Consider the following 13,624-nt stretch of genomic DNA (forward strand, 5'->3'; position numbering starts at 1 on the left):
TCTGTATTAGCACCGGCAAGCATGACAAGCACATTGGTTATTGGATAAACAGTTTATGCAAATGTACGTGGGTGCATTTGAAACCTCATGAATGACCCTGAAAAACTGAGGCGTTAATTACGGTCTGACTGAGCCTAGATGGCACTGAACATATAGTGAGGTTTAAAAGTGTAGATGCTGTTTGGTGTGTTATCATAAAGTCATGGTGTAGGCCTACAGAATGTACTGCATGTGTGGGAGTAAGTAAAGCAGACTGTCATGAGATAAAATGCTACATTAATTCAAGTTTGTGCCGATGGTAAATCAGATGCATAAACTAATGAGTCTTTAAGCATGTTTAACAAGATTAAAGGTAGAAATCATTTTAAGTTAGCCTATAGACTGTACAAAAATTGAAAAAATACTATTAAATATGAGATTAAAGACTCTACATTCAAGCAAAATAAATAAATAAATAAATGTAACAGACATATATGCTACATTTGCCATCAAACGTGATTTTCACAAAAATCTTGCCACCCTTTAACTAACCTACAGTAGTGCCCTAACTAGTCATTGCGGTGTAGCCCATGAAGCACAGCCCCACACTGCCCCCTTTGGCACAGTGAAGGAACTGCCTGTACAGTACATGCATGTGTGTGGATGAGAATCCATCCACCGTTTTATTACTTAAACCACAGAAAATATTATGTCTCTTTCACGCATTTATGTTCCTGTGATATTCACGGGCGCACGCACACACACACAAGATTTTAACTCTTTACCATTTTCTTTTTGTTATATGAAGGCCACATTAAAACTTTTTAGTAAAAAAAAAATGAAAATGCATAATTACAAGATCAATTACATTAAAACTCTATTTAATAATCATAATTTAAACAATATTTATTGTGCAAAAATATTTTTTTGCAAGAATTATAACTATAAAATACAGACAATTAAACAAATTTGTTTATATATATATATATGTGTGTGTGTGTGTGTGTGTGTGTATATATACTGTATGTGTATATAGCTATGAAATGAGCTTTAGCAAATTTAGCCATTTTATTCCTAACACATGTAAAACGTAATTTCTACCTCAAAATCCCATTATTTACACTCAATAAATAATGCAAGATGCAATGGAAATGACACCATATCTTCATTTAATTTCAGGATGCATATTTGTCCACTGATGACATTGCTGCTAGTGAACAAATAAACTACTGAGAAGTTTATTTTCTCCCACAGGGCCAAAATAGCGTTGAATATACAGTGCTGTGTGCACTAGTCTGATCAGTAATAGAGTAGCGTGAGCAAGTTGATAACACAACGAGAATACAACCTTGTTCTGATATGTGTTGATTCATTTCTTTGTATAATTATTAGCTCTCTTCTGTGATGAAGTTGCAATCTGTTAGTGTTTACTGATCGCATGGCTTTTCCTTTTAAATCCGCGGGTCCCTTGTGAATGCGTGTAGAAAAAGTGAGGCTCATTTGAGGCTCCTGGGGACCCCTATGAACTCATTTTCAGTTACGCATATGCGAAGAAGCGGCGAAAAAAAATCTTTACTCGGCTGTGGAGTCTTGTTATGCCTCACCACACTGACGGAGGTCACACAGGATGTCTCGCTATGATAAAATGAATCCACCCATTCCAATCCATGCACAATTTCCCTGTATGATTAGACATGAACTGCTGCTTCAACAAAGGCCATGAACCAATCACAGGGGGCAACAGGCTGGCAGCCCACATCGCAAGCTCTCTGGAAGCATGTAAACCTTTGATGAGTGTGAGTCTGAGTGACCAGAATGTTGCCGTGGGGACGCACAAAAGTCATACTGATAGTTTCATTTACCTCAGATAAAATTTATCAGCTGCACACTTCATTGCTGTCCTGAGGTTCAGGACTTATCAGGGAAGGCACATGAAAATGTAATTAATTCAGCAAAGCATGCCCCCAAATAACATTTGACCTGAAATTGCAGCAGGAAATCTGTGTCCCCTGCGGTCACTTCACCGTGCCTGCCTTTATTGTGTATAAGTTCAGACCTTCAAACATGAAAGGCATGAACAATGAATGTGACACTCTGTCCTGTTTCTTAAAGCAGAAGGCAGACTAGTTTTTATATGGAATATCAAAATTCATATAAGGTCATCATGAAATCAAAATTGACCATTCTTATTTCTAACTTATTTCTAACTTCCCCTCCCTCTTTCAGCGACATCTCTTCTCTTCTCTGATGGGGCAACCTGTCACTTTCATGAGATCGACCAATAGCAAACCACAATCATCCAACTATTCAATTATTTCCCAATGGACAAAATCAAGTCCCGCATTCATTTTCTTTCTTGTTCGAGAAACCAGTTAGAAAAGACTAATTGCAACTTCGGTTTCATGTCAACTTTAATCATGGCCAGTGGTTAAGCAATATTTCAAACATGTAATTCAGAAAGGAAGTTAGCACTACTATTATAGTGATAGGTCAGCCAAAAAAATGTAATTCTGTCATTAATTACTTGCCCTCATGTCGATTCAAACCCGTAAGACTTTCTTTCATCTTCTGAACACAAATGAAGATATTTTTTATGAAATCTGAGAGTTTTCTGTCCCTCCATTGACAGCTACGCAACTACTAAGCCCCAGAAAGCTAGTGAAGACATCATAAAAGTAAACGCGCATTGGAGAGCAATATTTTCCTAATAAAGTGGTAAACTCTATTTTTTGCGCAAACAAAGCACTTGTGTCACTCATAAAATTGAGGTTAACCAACTGGAGTCACATGGATTACTTTAATGATTGGGCTTGAAAGTCGTAGTTGCGTAACTGTCAATGCCAGAAAGCTCTCAAATTTGATCAAAAAGGTGATAAATTTCATTTTTCAATTTTGGGTGAACTAACCCTTTAATCATGGGTTACAAAGTCATAATCCGAAGTGGCTCTGACCTAAAATTGATGTGCCAGAGATACTGTGTAAAACACTGCGGTACTAGAATGTTACTGCTAATTGTTTGGCATCAGACAGCCAACCATAAACTAAACGATGCAGGATTCATTAAATACACTTTGTACTGGCACAGAAACTTTCACAGGCTGTTTTTAGTTAAAAATGTCAGAAGAGATGGCAATTACAACTGGAGTGATGAAGAATAAGTTAGATAACCTGTGGCCAGTTGCATAAACTTAGCCATGCGCTATGTTAAGACTGTGTCTTAAGAACTAATTTGGCCCACTAGCAATCAGGTAATCAGTCTTACTTTTCTGATTCAAATTAGACCGATCTAGGAGAGTAAAAAATTAGATGACTAACTTTTAAGTCTAAGCAGTTTATGCTACCGGCCCCAGAGCAGATTTACATAGCGACATTTTTACAGATGCACATTTAAACACTTTATACTTGTTGCACGCTGCATTTAAAAAAAAAAAAAAACTACTTATTTACAGAAATGATATACTTTTTAAAAAAAAACTTGAATATGAAGAATGTGATGTTTTTGAACACTTAATTGGACTTTATTTGTAATTAAATGAAAATATAATTTATATTATTTTCAATTAGTTGAATTTTAGAGTGCATTTTGACCCACTTAAGTATAATATTTCAGAGTAATTATGAAATTATTGAAATGTTAAGTATACGTGTATTGACGAATGTCAAATGCCAATTTATTATCTGCAGTAAGTAAAAAAAAAAAAAAAAAAAAAAAATATATATATATATATATATATATATATATATATATATATATTCAAAACAGTTAAGCATACTTCTTATTCCCAAGGGTATTCTTCATATAAATGACAGTAAAGTAAGCCATTTGAAATCTCTTATAGGCCTACACATTTCACAGTTATTTTTGATCAATACCTGCTGATCATATGGCTAATTACTCTGCAAACACAGAGAATGTTATCATGACAACTCTGATTAGCTAGAAGCACAAGAACACACACTCAAATATCATATAAAGCATTGCATAGAAATATAAAAATGACATATAATGTAATATGTTGCTTTCAAAAATCTAACAGCATGGGCTAACCGGTCCATGTTCAGTCATGTTTTTGCTCAGTCAATAATAGAAATGCACAAATACCTCATAAATGTACAAATAAGCATATTAACTCAATTTACTGGGTGAAATCTGACACCTGAATAATTAAACTTAATAATTACTCACCGAAGGTAAAGTATGAACAGTATAAATAATGGAACAAATATGGCATGCAGCTACTTACACTAAGTGCAAAAAAGATAAATGACATATAAACCATGCAATATCTATGTGATAGATATTGTTTGCACCAAGTATAAACAGCAATAAATATATTGTGCAAATAGTTATAGATGCTGAGGTAACAAAATAAGTAATATCCTATTTCTACTTAAGTTAATAATTAATTTGACAACAAGGTTGGAAATTTGCATTCAGTGTAAATAGACACTGTCAAATTACGAGATGGTTAAGATTTAGCATTTTTTTTATGTGCCAAGAGTATAATTATGCAGGAATCTATTTCAACACTGTTGTTGTCATTCTCATTCATTAATTATTGCTGCAAACACAGGTCTTAAGAGGACTATTGTTTACTCCGTATTGATCATTAGGGATCAAATGTGTAAGTTCGTATCATATAAATGTACAAGGCAAAGACCACGAGAATCATCCTCCCCAAAATCAGCAACTTAATCAATTCCCAAAATATTAAACTTAAACATTTCAAAAAGACCATCAAAGATATAAATTATTGAATAAACACTGTATAAATATTCCTCATAACGAATTATGTTCCATGGCCCATGAGAAACACAACAAGGCACACAAGAATATAATTAGATCATAACATATTCACTTTGATTCAAATTCAATATGTTTATATGGGGAAAACATGCTTGATTTCAATCCAAATTGGAAAATGATGCACTTGCTGCTCAAATAATTTCTCATGCCAGGAAAAAAAAAATGTTTTATGGAAGGAAGCTGTTTTCCCTGCTGAAATTACAGTACACACTCCTACTTGGTTCGGTTGTGAGCACTAAAAAGGAAAAAGAGATATGATAGACCATCAGTGAAGTGTTTCTGATGCAGAGTGAAGATAGCTTTTAAAATGAGGGGAAATGAACGCAGGGAACCCCTGTAGAGTTCAGCGCGTGTGGCTGATGGCTTTGTTACAGCACAGATTTCTTTTCCTGGGGTGAAATTAAAGGTCGAGTCGGAGGTCAGTGGATCAGTGTTTATTGTCGAAATCACAGAATTTTTCGTAAGGTTTGAAGTGTATCCTGCCTTCTTCAAAGACAATTGTTTATTTGAAACACAGTACTTCATTCACAAGTGTTGCCTTGCAGAGTGAAAGGGATAGTTCACCGAAAAATGAACATTTTGTCATCATTTACTCACCCTCATACAATTTAATTACAATGTACGACTTACTTTCTTCTTCCTGCGTCCCAGGTCACCTACTAATAGGAAATATTGTATTGTTTTTGTGAAGAAAAAGTAGGCTACATACTTTTGAGTGCATAGCAATCGAGTATGCAAGCTTTGGGACATAATTATACTTCATCACAATCACGTCTTTAACTGACCGCTCGCTCACTTAGTTACGTGCGTCCTGTCACCGTTTAAGCATGCCCTGTCAATCATCTTGTCACAGTTAAAATCCTCCACATTCAATTTCATTTCATTTCCTACCGTATCGGAGAGAAATGTAATAGCACGCTGATCTGCCAGTCGAGGGTCTTTCATGAGAACTCTCCTCGTGTGTTTGCATAATGATGCATTTAAAGGTTAATGGCCATATGTATCTTCATAAAAGTTCCCACTGCTGTTGCAGATGAAATATAATGTGGATAACATTGGATAAATATATTTTTTGTCAGTTTAGATAGCCCACTGATTATTAATCACTCAAACCTTTATCTAAACCCTGTCCCTTCTGAAAATGAATCTGTGCTTCATTTTGTTTTTTTAGATGTCCCTTCACTGTAACATTTTGGACAGAGATTCCAGTCTTGATTTTTACATATCCTTTTTGGTATTACAGAAGAAATGGTCTTATTTTTGCTTTCTAAAAATGGTTCTGTTGTTTTAACGAAGTCAAAATCCCATGTGCATGCTTGGTCATATCCACAAATCTCAATTTACAGCTTCAAAACTGATTTTATTGTCTTTTGCTCTGAATTAAAAAGTCTTGCTGATTCCCTATGTAAATTTAAAAGAACCAAAAAAGCAATTAAAACATCCCAGATATTAAATAAGATTATAAAGTCACCTGTGAACAGAGATACCATGTTTAAATGAGATCCTTCTATCCCCTACTTTTAAAACGAAAGTAATGCAAATTTATTTATTTGCCTTTCTTTTTATTTCTTTTTTTGTTTGTTTTCCTATTTATTTAATAATTTGATGTATTATCTGTTTAAATGTCAATACTCTGTCCCTCGTAAAAAACAAAATGTAAATGCATAAATGATGTCTTTCCTCTTAAGTAATATTTTGGAAAAAATTACTTGAGGAAAGACATTATCCTTGACATCATCCTTATGAAATATGGCCTAAATAGATTGTCAATTTTGCAGTGCTTGCTTAACTTTCAATAATATACAGCCTTGACTAAGAAAGTCTTTGTATAGCGCTGTTATTAACTTTGAGACCTGGAAACTCCTCACTTCCACTTGTGAAAACAATATGCCTTCCTCTGTGGCTGAATGAAAATATTGCCTATCCATAACCGCTCTCATTGTTATACATTCACAGTGTGGATAATAAATGTGAACTTCTGCTCTTATCCAAGGTTTAATGAAGTTGTAAAATTATCTGTTCCTTTTCACTAGGTGATAAAGTTCTTGACAATGCCATCTGATCTTGTTACAGGTGTGGGAGTTTTTCGGCATTCACACAGTCTGCTCAATTTTCATAGGCTGCTTTTGAGGGATGAATTTTCTGACCCATGCAGCACGGTGTAGTGGTTCCACTGCATTCGTCAGCATCAGGTCTATTAAGGCCGGGCTCCTTCTTACTCAAGGGACACGCTTTGAGCCACATTTGATCACAGAAACACAACACTGAGCTTTGATAGCATCTCAGCGTGTTTCGGTTTACTAGTTTTTGTACTTTCAATGATTTTTACTGTAGAACTATTTTATTACAATTTACAATCAAATGCAAGGCTGTAACCATGTCTTGAACACTGGGCCAGACCAAGCTATTTTTTTTCATAATTATATGCCTAATGCTGAAAAAGGGTCAGTTAATGTTTCTTGTCTCTTCACATCAATTACAAATTACAATACATGAATCATACAAATGGTATTTTCCATTGAAAATTGTGACATTTGTCAAAAAAAAGTTGAGTTGTAAAGATAGAAATCATGCTCAGCCTCTCTGATTGGATTGGCCAGCTCAAACATTTTGACCTTGGCGAACGCTGTTAGACATTGACGAGTGCTGTTTTGCCATCCTAACAAAAATAAGAATATTAAGTATGGTGGACATATCTGAATATTTAGAGGGACATGCCCCCCAAACTTTGATACACACTAGCCAGTATACACTACAAATAAAACTCACTTGGACGTGTAGGCTACTACACATCCCAGATTTTGTGAGTTAATGTCAAATACAGAGTTCCGTTGTTACAACCTACCCCACTACTGGGATGAGTTGTAACACAGGCTGTAGGGATAGATGTAACAATGAGAGGTAATTTGCTGAAATGAGATCCACAATATCCAATTTATGCAAGAACTTCATTGAGAAAAAAAAAGAATAATCAGTTTTGAATGAATTAAAAAATTTAAACTGAATAAAAAAAATTATACTGCATTTCTTTAAATTTTGCACAAATACAATTGCCTGGAGTGTTGTGTTCATTTATCTTTATCGTAGCCCAGCCCTGTCGGGTCACATAAGGATTCAAATACTATCCACCTATTTAGATGTGAAGATATAACATAAAACATAAATATAACATAAAAAACGCTTGATAGAAAAACCAAGATGCACATAAATTCTAAAAACGTGCACACATTTTTTTTATAAATCGGGGCGAGGCCCGACACAACCAATCAATTACAAGACAGCCTTCTCTGTATCGCACGCTCTCTCACACTTAAAATATAGTGTTTCGGTGTGAAAATAAGAACACAAACCTTGTATTTTCATGACTTCTTAATGATTCATCGGACGCTTTCTTAGATTTCCTGTGGAATCTTCTGATATCCGATTCTAGACTTCGCATAATCAGTCGCTCGTCGAAAAACAGTGTCCCAATTCAGGGGCTGCATCCTTTGAAGGCCGAGTCCTTCGAAGTGCACGGCCGACGCGGTCTTCAAAGGATGCCAGGATCATGGCCAGGATGCACCGAGGGGAAAGTATCTTTTTTTTTTTTTTTGAGGGGAAAGTGCATAGATAGACAGTAAAAATATAGCCAATTGCGTCATCGTGGTGCGACGAAAGCTGTCCCCATTTTTTTCTTTTTTTTTCTTTCTTATGCTTCTGTCCCAATTCGAAGGTCCTTCGAAATGTGTGTCGTTTTTTCCCCCGTGAATGCAGGATAGGAGCAGGATCAGAAGGATCCTTCGCAGCCTTGCATACTCATTGCGCGCCAGAGATGAAATTGCCAGATTACACTTTTAAATGTATAGGCCTAAGTTGGCCTATTGGATTTCAATTCAATCGAGTAACCTGTTAGTGGACAGTGGAAATATGCACTGACCCCAGATGATGTCCCACAGCTGGCAGAGGCCTGTCTCTATTGTGGAGCCCATCCAGGATCTCCTGCTCAGCTCAATAAAAGTCTTCAGAAATCGGTTTTATTGTGTATACTGTTAATTTATACTTGTATTTTGTTTTTCTTATCTAAACGTAACTTGTAAATACTTGTAACAAGTAAGTAAAAAGTAGAACAATTTATTTTGTTTCATTTACAAATTAATTGACATGACAAAAATAAACTACAGAATACTTTAATTATAACATTTACAAGATATAACTTGAATTACAAAAATAAAAAATGCATAGAAATTATTTTTTGTTTCATGTACAAATATAACTTATATAAAAGTAATGTATACGATTGTTTCATTTAAAAATTTTAATTCACATAACCAAAAGTTGATTTCTCTACCAATCTGTCAAGAAGAGAAAACAATCTGTTCATTCTCTCCCTGCTCTCCCGTAATAATAACATGACAAAATTACATCCTCTGTCTCTCTGAAACTTCATGTCCTCCCTAACCAGCTCGGTCTCGTTTTCTCTTGTCTGGTGCTGCTGGTTCCTCGTTCTATCCTTCGCGGCCCGAGAAAGAAGTGACGGTAGGCAGGGTTGCCAGGTCTGTGCAACAAAAGTAGCCCAAAAAGCCCATCGGCTTTTCTCCATCGGCCGGCCGAATTCTCCATTGGATTTGTGAGTATGAGGGATGTTTTGGGGTGTTGGAGCGCCGAAATTGTACTTTAAAAAATGTTTAGCCCCGGCAACAACTTAAAAGTAGCCCTAAAACCCCTGGGCCACATTCAAAGCATAGACAGTAAAAGAAATGGACACAGCGACCCCATAGACTTTAACGGAGAAAAGTGAAGTCAATTAGAAGCACTCACTTCCTGATTGCCGAGCGCACTGCGCAGGCTCAAACTGAGCTTGACGATGTAGATGTGACGTGAGCAACCTGTACGTCTTCTAGTAGCTGTGCCAAGAGGAATCTGAATCATTCCCTTCCGAATCTTGCAGAGCCGGAGAGCGTGAGTAGCAGCTGTCCATGAACTAGCAGCAGGAGCAACTTTATGACTCTCTATGGGCTTTTCCCTTGACTTTATGGGCAAATGGAGTGTTTAAACTCAGATGTTAAGTTATCTGTCAAAGTGACGCCAAAATGAATGGGAGTCAATGGAATACTAACAGCAGGCGATGGCTTGCTAACCAATGGCGGCCCCTAGATGAAGCTTCAGTTTCCGGCTGATGGATTACCCCGTTGATTTAAAGGATCCTTCGAATTGGGAAAGCCTTCGTCGCGCCGCTGTGATGCAATCAGCCTTCAGATGCGGCCTTCGGAGGATGCAGCTGACATCTTTCATGTTTGATGTTTAAGGGCATTTGCACACCTGAAAGTCCACACCAAGGTCCGAACTTCATGTTTTGATACATTTTATACAATCGGTAAGTTTTGGTTTGGTTTCACATTCCAATTATGCGAGCGCACTAAAGAACTTTACATGACATACTTGCGTCCTGTCATTATCATCTGCTGCATCTTGACATTGATTGGTTTGTTAACCCTTTGACGCGTACGATCACACCGGTGTGATCAGTCTTGGCTGGTCCCTGGAGCGTACGATCACACCGGTGTGATTAGAACGGTCAGTGCATCACGTGATCAACTGCTAAATTCAAACTTGCTTTCGCGCGTTGGCTGGCGCTGAGCCAGAGACAGACGCACTCAGTGCTGTCATATATCACAACTATTGAGTATTTTAAACCACATAATGTTTATTTTAGGTTTCAGACATTTAAATACACATAAGTACTAGCAAAACAGTGATTTTGAATTAGTAAAATAGACACTGATGTCTATGGAAACGGCAACAATAATCATTTCCATTATAATAAGACAAAACGTTTTATTCATATCAGATACACATTGTGTAAGTAGCTTTACATTTTACCCTATTCTTCTCCTAGTTCACCGGCCACTTACTTTCATGTATTTCGTGAGAAACAACAGGTCCGATTCTCTGAACTGTGAAACAAACTAACATGGCGCCGCCCATCGTGCATACAGCTCAACTAACGCGATCGTTATAAATATGTTTAAACAACAAAACACATCCACTTGCACATATTTGACAATCGGAATATCAGTGTTTCATGCTGTAGCTAATACATTTGTGAATATTTTGAATAGAAAAGGAAAAAAGACATAAAAGCAGATCATCACTCATTCAGCTCTGTGTTGTGATTGCGCTGTGTCACGTGACAAGAAATGACGCGTCACCATGGAAACATTAAAGTGACAGGTTCTAAATAACGGTCGCCTTGAAAAACTCACGCTGGGGGGTCAGTTAGAATATTTTAAACTTACGTGTGAAAGGGTTAACGGACGTGCGTGTAACGGACGACAGTAACAGGATGTAAATGCAGTAACGCTCTTTATTAGAGTGTACAGACAAGGAGGTCATTAGGCACAAAACACAGACGGCAGCCTACACAGTAGACAGTCGGGCGGACACCAACGCAGGATGGATGGTGACGCAGGGACCTCGGTGGACGACTGGTGCTGGTGCTCTGATCCCGTGAATGTCCCTTGTGACGGTGCTTGGTGATCCAGTGAAGGTGCGGAGAATCCAAACGAGAACGACGACTACGACAATAACACAGGGAATCCACAATCCAACACGAACACAGGAACAGGAAACACACCAGGAAAACCACAACGATCTGACAACATGAGACACCAGTTACTGAACATATAAAGGGACAAACAAATTGAAGCCAGCTGGCGCTGCTGATCAACAATGATCAGTGACCATGCCCACAGACACACACACACACCCTCCCAGTCCACCAGGTACTGAAATACGAGGGGGGTCTGGCTAAGTCTGGCTGATCAATGCGTTTTTGACAAACACGTAACTTTGACAAATGGAAGGCGGGATAAATTCTCCTATACGCAGGAGGAAGTTTGAGTCGGACTGCCACCGGACTAATGATCTTGGTGACAGGAAACGGGCCGATAAATTTAGGAGCAAGCTTATTAGATACGGACCGGAGAGGAATGTTCTTAGTAGAAAGCCACACTTTTTGACCAACGACGTATACGGGAGGCTTCGACCGGTGGCGATCGGCTTTGGCCTTGGTGCGCGCCCCCACTTGGAGAAGAGTCTCACAGGCTCTAATCCAAGTGTGGCGACACCTCTGGACGAAGGCGTGAGCGGAGGGGACCGCGACCTCGGATTCTGTACTGGCAAAAACTGGTGGCTGGTAACCTAAACTACATTCAAACCGAGTAAGGCCCGTGGATGACACTGGTAACGAATTGTGGGCATACTCCACCATTGAAAGTTGTTGACTCAGGGAGGAAGGATTTTTGGAAACCAGACATCGTAACACTCTCTCCAAATCTTGGTTGGCTCGGTTTGACCATTACTTTGGGGGTGAAAACCCGAAGAAAGACTGACAGTCGCCCCCAGTAACTTACAAAACTCTTGCCAACATTTGGACACAAATTGGGGTCCCCTGTCAGAAACCACGTCCGTCGGGAGGCCATGTAAGCGAAAGATGTGATCTACAACAGTTACCGCTGTCTCCTTGGCGGAGGGTAATTTGGGCAAGGGAATAAAATGAGCCACCTTCGAGAACCGGTCCACAACAGTCAAAACGACCGTCTTGCCCTGGGAGGGCTGGAGGGCGGTAATAAAATCTAGCGCAATGTGGGACCAGGGTCTCGAAGGGACAGACAGCGGTTGGAGTAACCCATCTGGGGGTCGATTGGAAGTCTTACCAGTGGCACAGACCGAGCAAGCCCAAACAAAACTGTGGATGGCACGAGCCATTAATGGCCACCAGAATCGTTGCTTGACCAAAAAACTGGTGCGATTAACCCCAGGATGACATGCTATGCTGGAACAATGTCCCCACTGAATGACGTCGGACCGATATCCTTCTGGCACAAACAAACGATTTGGGTTTGCAATCGAGCGGAGGCGTTACCCCTTCCAAGGCCTTCATGACCTTCGATTCGACCTCCCATCTGAGAGTGGAGACAACTAACGTCTCGGGTAAAATACACTCGGGAGTAGACGGGCGTTCGGATTGGTCAAAAATTTCGAGATAAAGAATAGGGTTTGATGTTCTTGGAACCCGGGTGGTACGAAAGAGAAAAGTCAAAACATCCGAAAAAAAGTTCCCAGCGAGCCTGCCTAGAGTTGAGTCTTTTGGCGGTTCTGACATATTCTAGGTTCTTATGACCGGTCCATACAATAAAAGGTACCCCTGACCCTTCTAACCAGTGACGCCATTCTTCCAGCGCTAATTTGACTGCCAACAACTCTCTGTTACCAAATGACATAATTACGTTAGGCAGGTGATAAACGATGAGACAAAAACGCGCAAGGATGCATCTTGTCGTCTGTGGAAGAACGTTGGGAGAGTACTGCTCCTACCCCCACCTCTGACGCGTCGACCTCCACCACGAACTGACGTAATAGATCAGGGGCAACAAGGATGGGAGCCAAAACGAAGCGGCTCTTAAGTTTGGCAAATACAGCCTCAGCTGTATCAGACCACCTGAACGTCGTTCCTTGGGGAGGTCAAGGCAGTCAGAGGTGCGGCTAGTTGGCTGAGGTTGCGAATGAAACGCCGATAAAAATTGGCAAACCCCAGAAACCTCTGTAGGGCCTTACAGGAATCTGGACTTGGCCAATCTATCACAGCCTTAACCTTGTCAGGATCCATACGCACTCCCTCAGACGAGACGATGTACCCTAGGAAAGGAACAGACTGTGCATGAAAAACGCATTTCTCCGCCTTGACAAAAAGCCCATTCTCTAGCAACCTCTGAAGCACTGGAAGTCTGACGTGCTGAACGTGTACCTGGAGAGAAGATGAAAAAATCAATATGTCATCCAGGTGGACATATATGAATT

The sequence above is a fragment of the Rhinichthys klamathensis genome, unplaced genomic scaffold, assembly GCF_029890125.1.
Source record: "Rhinichthys klamathensis goyatoka isolate OS25496 unplaced genomic scaffold, OSU_Roscu_1.1 h1tg000184l_1, whole genome shotgun sequence".
Lineage (NCBI taxonomy): Eukaryota > Metazoa > Chordata > Actinopteri > Cypriniformes > Leuciscidae > Rhinichthys > Rhinichthys klamathensis.